We start from the raw sequence: 8,851 nt of genomic DNA on the forward strand, positions 1-8,851 counted from the left end.
CCCCCCCCAAATCTCTTTTTTCTCTCTTACACACACACACACACACAACACACAAACGCACACACACACGCACACACAAGATACACCAATGCCCCACCCCATGGCCCTGCTACCCTGCCACCTTCACCGCCCAGACGCCTCTTCCTCTGCCCTCATTTCCAGAAACCCCGTCGGCCCGCCACCCCGCTGTCACCGCCGCCCGCGAAACGCCCGCTTGGCTGGCTTTTGAGACGTGGTCAGTGTGGGTGTTGAGGGAGAGGGAGAGGGAAGGGAGGGGGGGGGGGGAAGGGGGGGAAGGGGGGGGAAGGGGGAGAGAGAGGGGAGGGTGGGGGGGAGAAAGAAGAGGAGAGGGAGAGAGAGAGAGGGAGGAGGGAGAGGGAGAAGGGAGGGGGGGGGGAGAGGGGGGGAGGGAGAAGAGGGAGGAGAAAAGGGGGAGGGAAGGGAGAGGGGGAGGGAGGGAGAGGGGGAGGGGGGAAAGAGGGGAAGAGGGGGGAGGAGGGGGAGGGGGAGAAGGAGAGGGAGAGTGGAGAGAGGGAGAGAGGAGAGGGAGAAGGAGAGAGGAGAGAGAGGAGGAGCGGGGGGAGAGAGAGAAGGGGAGAGTGGAGAAGGAGGATAGAGAGGGGGAGAGGGGAGGAGAGGAAAGGGGGAGAGGGAGAGAGAGAGAGGGAGAGGAGGGGAGGAGAGAGAGAGAGAGACGAGGGAGAGAGGGGAGAGGGCGGAGGGAGAAGAGAGAAGGGGAAGGGGGAAGAGTAGAGAGGAGGAAGAGAGAGTGAGGGGAGAGTGAGGGGAATGAAAGGAGGGAGAGGGGAAGAGAGGAGAGGAGAGGTAGAGGGAGGGGGGGGAGAGGAGGGATGGAGAGAGGGAGGGGGAAGGGAAGAGGAGGAGAGGGAAGAGAGGGAGGGGGAGAGGGGAGGAAAGGGGGAGGGAAGGGAGGGGGGAGGTTGAGGAGAGGAGAGAGGAGAGGAGGGGGAGGGGAGAGGGGAGGAGAGAAAAAGAGAGAGAGTGAAGAGAGAAGAGGAGAGAAAGAGAGCAGAGAGAGGAGAGAGAAGGGAGAGAGAGGGGGTGAGAGGAGAGAGGAGGGGTGAGGGAGGAGGGGAGAGAGGGAGAGGGATCCGGGAGAGGGGTGAGAGAGGGAGAGGGAGAAGGAGAAGAGGAGAGAGGGGAGAGAGGGGAGGATGGAGAGGGAGAGAGGGAGAGGGGAGAAGAGAGGGGGGAAGAGGGAGAGGGAAAAGGGAGAGGGAAAAAGAGAGAGGGAGGGAGAGGGGGAGAGGGGGGAGAGAGAGAGAAGGGGGGAGAGAGTGAAAGAGAGGGAGAGTGAGAGGGGGAGAGGGGGGAAAGAGGGAGTGGGAAAGGGGATTGGGAAAGAGGATAGAGGGAGGGAGGAGTGAATAAGAGAGGGGGAAGGGAGGAGGAAGAGGGAGAGGGGGGAGAGGGAAGATAAAGAGAGGGAGAGGGAGAGGAGGAGGAGAGGGTGAGGGGGAAAGAGGGAGGAAGGGGAAGGAAAAGAGGGAAAGGGGGAAGGGGATGAGGGGGAAGAGGGAGAGGGAAGAGAGGGAGGGGGGAGAGAGGGGGGGGAGAGAGGAGGGAGTAGAGAGGGAGGAAGAGGGGTGAAGAGGGGAGGAGAGAGAGAGAGAGAGTGGATGCGAGGACGAGGGGAAGAGGAAAGAGGGGAGGGAGGAGGAGAGAGGGAGAAGTGGAAGAAGGAGGGAGAGAGGGAGGGAAGGAGAGAGGGAGAGGATGGAGGAGGGAGAGGGAGGGAGAAGGAGGGAGAGGGGAGGAGGGAGAGAGGCGAGGCGAGAGGAGGGAGGGGAGGAGAGAAGAGAAGAGGAGAGGGGAGAGGAGAGTGGAGGGAGATGAGGGAGAGGAGAAGGGAGGAAAGGGAGGGGAGAGAGCGGGAGAGGAGGGAGAGGGGAGGGGAGGGGAGAAGAGGATGGGAGAGAATGAGGAGAGAGGAGGGGAGGTGGGGAGGGAGGAGAGAGAAGAGTAGAAGAGGAGTGAGGGTAGGGGAGAGGGGCGGAGGGAGAGGAGAAGAGGGGAGGAGAGGGAGAGGGAGAGTAGAGAGGAGTGTATGAGGGAGGGGGAGAGGTAGGAGAGTGAGGGGAGAGGGAGAGAGGAAGATGGAGAGGGAAGAGGGAGAGGGAGAGGGTGGAGAGGGAAGAGGAGAAGGGTGAGAGGAGTAGAGGGAGAGTAGGGGAGAGGGAGAGGAGTGGAGAGAAGGAGGAGAGAGGGAGGGAGAGAGAAGAAGAGAGGGAGGGGGAAAGAGGGAGGGAAAAGGGAGAGGAAGGGAGAGGGAGAGGGAGAGGGAGATGGGAGAGGAGAGGGGAGAGGAGAGTAAGAGAGGGAGGGAGAGAGGAGAGAGAGAGAGGGAGAGGAGAGGGAGGGTAGAGAGGGAGAGGAACGAGGGTAGAGAGGGGAGAGAGGAAGAGGGGGGAGAGGGAAGAGAAGAAGGGAACAGGGAGAGAGGGAAAGAGAGGGAGAGGGAGAGGAAGAGGAGAGGGAGAGGGAGAGGGAGGAGGAGAGAGGGAAAGGGAGAGGACGGGGGTGAGAGGGGGAGAGGGAGGGGAGGGAGGAGGAAGAGAGGAGGGGGAGAGGAGGAGAGGAAGAGGGAAAGAGGAGGAGAGGGAGAGGGAGAGGGAGGGCGAAGAGAGAGGAGAAGAGGGAGAGGGAGGGAGAGGGAGGGAGGGGGAGGGAGAGGGAGAGGAGAGGGAGAGGTGAAGAGGGAGGAGGGGGGGAGGGAGAGGGAAAGGAGAGGAGAGAAGAGAGGGGAGAGAGAGGGAGAGGGGGGGGGAGGAGGGAGGGAGCGATGAGGGAGGAGGGGTGGGAGGGAGAGGGGGAGAAGGAGAGAGTGAGGGAGGGGAGTAGAGGGAGGAGGAGGGGAGAGGGGAAAGAGGAGGAGGGGAGGGAGGGGAGAGGGAGAGGAGGGAGAGAGGTGAGGGGGAGGTGAGAGGGAGAGGGAGAGGGAGGGAGGGAGAGGGAGAGAGGGTGGGGAGAAGGGGAGGGAAGGAGAGGAGGGAAGAAGAGGGGGGGGGAGGGGGAGAGGAGGAGAGAGTGGGGGAGGAGGAGGAGAGGGGAGGGGAGAGGGGAGGGAAGAGGGGGGAGGGAGAAGGGTAGGGGGAGGAAGGAGAGGGAGAGAGGGGGAGAGGGAGAGAGGAGAGGGGAGGGGAGAAGAGGGGGAGTGGAGAGGGAAGAGGGAGAGGGATGGAAAAGGGAGAGAGAGGAGGGGGAAAGAGGGAGGGGGAGGGAGAGATGAGGGAGAGAGGAGAGGGAGGAGTGAGAGGGAGAGGAGAGGGGAGGAGGAGCTAGAGGGAGAGGGAGAGAGAGAGAGAGAGAGGGAGAGGAGGGAGGGGAGAGAGGGAAAGGTGGAGGGGAGAGGGAGAGGAGGGAGAGGGATGAGGGAGAGGGAGAGGAGTAAGGAGAGGGAGGGATAGGGGAGGTGGGGAGGAGGATATATATATTATATATATATATATATATGTTGTGTGTGTGTGTGTGTTTTGTGTGGTGTGTGTGTGGGTGTATCTGTGTAGGGAGTGGTGTGTGTTGTGTGTATCTGTGTATGGGTTTTTTTTTGGGGGTTTGTGTTTGTGTGTGTGGTTTTCTGTGTTGGGTTTGTGTGTGTGTGTGTTGTTGTTGTGTGTGTGTGTGTGTTGTGTGTGTGTGTGTGTGTGTTTCTTCTGTGTGTGTTGTGTGTGTGTGTGTGGTGTGTTTTTTTGGGTTGTGTGTGTGGGGTGGTGTTTATCTGTGTATGGGTGTGTGTGTGTGTGTGTGTATCTGTGTATGGGTGTGTGTGTGTTTATGAGTGTGTGTGTTTGTGTGTGTGTGTGTGTGTGTGTGTGTGTATCTGTTGTTGTGTGTGGTGTTGTGTGTGTGTATCTGTTATGGGTTGTGGTTGTGTGTGTGTGTGTATCTGTTATGGTGTGTTGTGTTTAGGTTTTGTGTGTGTTGGGTATGTGTCGTGCTGTGAATTTTTACTTTTCATCCGTTTTATCTGCTTTTTGAAGATTCCCTGATTCTGAAAGTCTTACAGGGATTTAGAAAGAGTCACGACCATTCCTTTTTTTTGTACCGTTTCTCTTATTCTAAAACATCTCCTCTTGTCTTTTTTTTGCCGTCGTTCACAATTCCTCATTTCACATTTTCCCCTTTCCTCCTTTACTCCCCGCCCTTTTTCGCCCCATCGCCCTCCTCCTCCCCCCTCCCCCCTCCCCCCCCTGCCCCCCCCTTTGCGGAGAGCGAAAGGAGGTTGGAGTTGCCCCAGATTAAAATTCAGAAGGTGCAACATCTTTTTGACGGATCCCCCCCTCCCTTTCCCCTCTCTCCCCCCTCTCCCTTCTGCCCTTCCGGTCTTGGGCCCGAGACCTTCCTCTTTCTCTCTCGCTCTTCCTCTCTTTGGGTCTGTCTCCGTGTCTGTTTCTATCGCTTTTCTCTTTGGCCCCGTTCCCTCTTGTTCCGTTTCTGTCTCCTTCTCGTTTTCTGTCTCTCCCTTTTCTCTTTTTCTTTTCTCTCTTCTCCCCCTCCCCCTTCTCCTTTTTCACCCCCTTCCCCTCTCTCTTTTCTCTCTCTCTTCTCCCTCTTTTTCTTTCTTCTCTCTCTCTTCTCTCCTCTCTCTCTCTTCTCTCTCTCTCTTTTTCTCTCTCTTTTTTCTCTCTGTGTGTCCCTCTCTCTCTATCTCCCCCCCCCCCCCCCCTCTCTCTCTTCTCGTCAGGGCTCTCTCTCTCTCTCTTGTCAGTCTCTCCCTCTCTCGCTCTCCCCTCTCTCTCTCTCTCCCTCTTCTCTTTTCTCCTCTCCTTTCTCTCCCCCCCCTCCCTCCTCTTCCCCTCTCTCTCTCTTTCCTCTCTCCCCCCCTCCCCCCTCTATTCTCTCCCCTCTCTCTCTCTCTTTCCCCCTTTTTTTCTCTCTCCCCCTTTTTTTCCTTCTCTTCCCCCCCCCCCCCCCTCTTCTCTTTTTCCCTTCAGACTTTGCACCTTAAAGACATACTTGACCTTTACAGATAAACTTGTTTTTTTTTTTTTTTCTTTTTTTTTTTTTTTCTTTCTCCCTTTTTAACCTTTCCCTTTTTTTTTTTTTTTTTTTTTTTTGTGATCTCCATTTCATTTATTAGGCTTAGAGACTAATGAAGATGATTTATGTGAAGATAATAATAATGGTAAGAAATTCAAAAAGGTGCAGTACATTATTCTGCCAATGACAAAAAAAAAAGTGTGTGTGACAATTATGATAATATTGTGATATCAACGAACCAGTTATGACAAAAATAATGCATTTTGATTTTTAAACCCCTGTTATGTTATTTTTATGCAATTCGGTTAATGTTGGTGGTGCAATGTCAAAGTGAATTTGGTGTTGCATGGCTTATCTTTTTCTTTTAAGATGGGAGAGAGAAAGAGAGGGAGAGAGAGAGAGAGAGAAAGAGAGAGAGAGGGAGAGAATGAGAGAAAGAGAGAGAGAGAGAGAGAGAGAGAGAGAGAAAAAGATAGTGATAGATAGATAGATAATATTAGATAGATAAAGAATGATAGATAGACTGACAGCGGGGACAGATGATAGATAGATAGATCGATAGATAAAAGAGGGAGAGATGTGAAGGGAGGGGAGGAGAGGAGGAGAGGGAGAGGAGAGAGAGAGAGAGAGAGGAGAGAGAGAGAGAGAAAGTTTAGGGAAAGAGAGAGAGAGAAAGAGAGAGAAGAGACAGAGAGGGGAACAGAAAAAAATATGAAAAAAAGTGAAGTCAAAGGATACAAGATGGATCAACAAAATTGGAACGATGGAATAACGGTCAATCTTCTTTTTATTTTATTTTTTTTCTCCTTTTTTTTTTTTTAAAGAGAGGGAGAAAGATGGACGGGTTTTTGTTTCTGTTTTAGACTCGCTTCTTCTCCTCTATTTTCTCCCCTCCCCCCCCCCCCCGTCAGCTGCTCTCCTTCCCTCTATCCTTTCCCTTTCCAGTGCTCCCTAACCCCCCCTCCCCTCCCCTTCCCCTTTCTCTCTTATTCTCCTCTCTCTTTCGTTCTCTCTCTCTCTCTCTTTTCCTCACTCCCTTTCCCCTTCTTCCATTCGTTCTTCTCCCTCCTTCTTCTGCTGCATCCCTCCCCTTCCCTCCTTCACCTCCCCTTCCCTCCCTCCACCCCTCCTACCCACCCAACTCCTCCCTCCTCCCTCCTTCACCCCCCTTTCCCTCCCTCCACTCCGGTCCCCCCCCCCTTCACCTCTTTTTCCTTTTCTACCCCCTTTTTTACCCCCTCAAGTACCCCTCCCTCCCCCCTTTCCTCCCCCCGGGCCCCTCCCTCACCCCGCCTCCCTTCACCCCCGCCTTCCCTCTCACCCCCGCCCTCCGCCCCGCCCTCCCCCCTCGCCTCACCCCAGCCCCCCTCCGCTCCTCCCTCGCCTCACGCCCTCTCACCCCCTCCTCCTCCGCCGTCCTCTACCCCCGCCCTCCTTCCGCCCCCCCTCCCTCTGCCCTCCCTCTAACCCAATGCCTTCCTTCCCCCCTCCCTCCCCCTGCCCTCCCTCCGCCCTCTACCCCCGCCCTCCCGCCCCCCTCCCTCCCTGCCCTTCCTCCCCCCGTCCCTTTTCACCCCCCGCCCCCCCTCCGCCCCAGCCCTCCCTCCCCCACCCCTTTCCCTCCGCCCCTCCCCTATCTTCTCACCCCCGCCCTTCCTCCGCCCGTCCCCTCACCCCCGCCCTCTCACCACCGCCCTCCTCCCCCCCCTTCCCTCCTCTCACCCCGCCCCCCCTCTCGCCCCGTCCTCCCTCTCACCCCCCCCCATCCCTCCGCCCCTCCCTTCTCGCTCACCCCCGCCCCCCCTCTGGGCCCCCGCCCCCCCCTCTCACCCCACCCCTCCCTTCCCCCCCTCCCTCCCTCCGCCCCTCCCTCTCTTCACCCCCCGCCCCCCTCTTCGCCCCCGCCTTCCCTCTCACACCGCCCCCCCTCCGCCCCCGTCCCTCTCACCAGCCCTCCCTCCGCCCCTCCCTCCTCTCGCCCCCGCCCTCCCTCTCATCCCCGCCTCCCTCCGCCGTCCCTTCCCTCCCTGCCCCCCCTCTCCCCCCCTCCCTCTCCACCCCCTCGCCCCTTTTCCCCGCCCGTCCACTCCCCCGCCCTCTCACCCCCGCCCTCCCTCCGCCCTCTCTCTCTACCCCGCCTCCCTCTCGCCCCCGCACTCCCTCTCACCCCCGCCTCCCTCCGTCCCCTCCCTCTCTCTACCCCACCCTCCTCTCCCCCCCGCCCTCCCTCTCACCCCCCCTCCTCCCCCCGCCTCCCTACCCCCCCCCCTTCTCCCCCCCGCCCCCCCTCTCCCCACGCCCCCCCACCCCGCCGCCCTCCTTCCGCCCGTCCCCTCTCCCCCCCCGCCCTCCCTTTTACCACCTTTGCCCTCTCCGCCCGTCCCTCTCCCCCCGCCCTCCCTCTCTTCCTATGCCCTCCCTCCGCCCGGCCTTCTCACCCCCGCCCTCCCTCCGCCCGTCCCTCTCGCCCAGGTGCCCGGGCTCCCTCGACGCGGCCCTCGTTGCATAGTCGCGCGGTGGTGTTCTTCCTTTATTTTCTTTTTCCCCTTTTCTTTCAATTCTTATTGGTGCTTAATTTTGGTGTTTTTTCTTTTTCTTGTGTTTTTCATGTCTTTGTTATTATGATGTAACTATCTAGTCATTTTATATAATTATATAAAATATATATATTTATATATTTTATATATATTTATTTATATTTTATATATATATATTATAAAACCGTCCGTTAAAGTTGACATTGTAAAAAAGGGTTTATGGATTGAGTTTGTATATCTTAAACATTAAAAGATGTTTTTGGGGGACAGGTTTTCGATTCTTTCTATCTGACCCAAGGGGTAGAATCGAACCGGTCAAATACATCTCTTGTATTGGTGAAATTTTTTAATTTTATTTTATACTTTTGTTATATTTATATATTATATATATATATGTTTTTGGTGTGTGTGTGTGGGGTTGTGTGTGTGATGCTATTTTGTAATATAAATTCTCATGTTTAATATCTTAAGATTGCAATAGTACAATGTATAGATTCCGTAGCATGGCCCCGTGAAAGGTTCTGATACTAAGTGAGCTTCGAGTTCCTGCGTTACAGACCTGGCAGATTCAGAGTTCCCTTGGGTAATACGGGAGCGAACGGAGCATGTCGAGGCAGTGGTCGGTGGGTGGTAGCGAGCGGTAATGCCTCGCCAGCTCGTTGATATAACCCGTAGTCCACAATATCTATTAACGTAATGATGAAATAATAGCCTGGCCTTAAAGTGATGGTAAAATGGAAATAGAAACAAAGCCAAATCAGCAAAACACAGGAGGAAAATCATATGAAATATAAAAGATATAAAAGGTAAAAATAAGGCGAACGAAATAACTAAGAACGCGAATTAAAACACTAAAACTGTTTATGTCGACTTCTAATTATTGACGGAGACACTTATAAAATATGCATTTGGATCATGAAGCGTTTAAGAAACAGGCATTTTCAACGTTAAAAAAGAAAATATGGATAAAATGATCAGCCAAATACGTATCTTTTAGGTATGAAACTGTGACGGTTGTGGTCTGTCACTCTAAAGTTCCTTGCGTTGGGAGGAGAAAGAAACACGTCGGTGTCTCGGAGCAGACTGATTTATTTTCCTTTCTTTGTACACACAGTCTGTGCGAAAAATATTATCGCGATTGTTCCTCGAAGTGCAAATCGGTGCGGCCACGTGTTTCGTGAGGCCGCACTGATTTGCACTTCGCGTGTTTTGTAAAAATGATAAAAGAATAAAACTGAGATATAAAAAAACAGGCATTGCTTAGTTATTTATGTATGGGGAGAAACAGACCAGGTTAGGTAAGTATGTAAGCA

Source organism: Penaeus chinensis, chromosome 31, assembly GCF_019202785.1.
Source record: "Penaeus chinensis breed Huanghai No. 1 chromosome 31, ASM1920278v2, whole genome shotgun sequence".
NCBI lineage: Eukaryota > Metazoa > Arthropoda > Malacostraca > Decapoda > Penaeidae > Penaeus > Penaeus chinensis.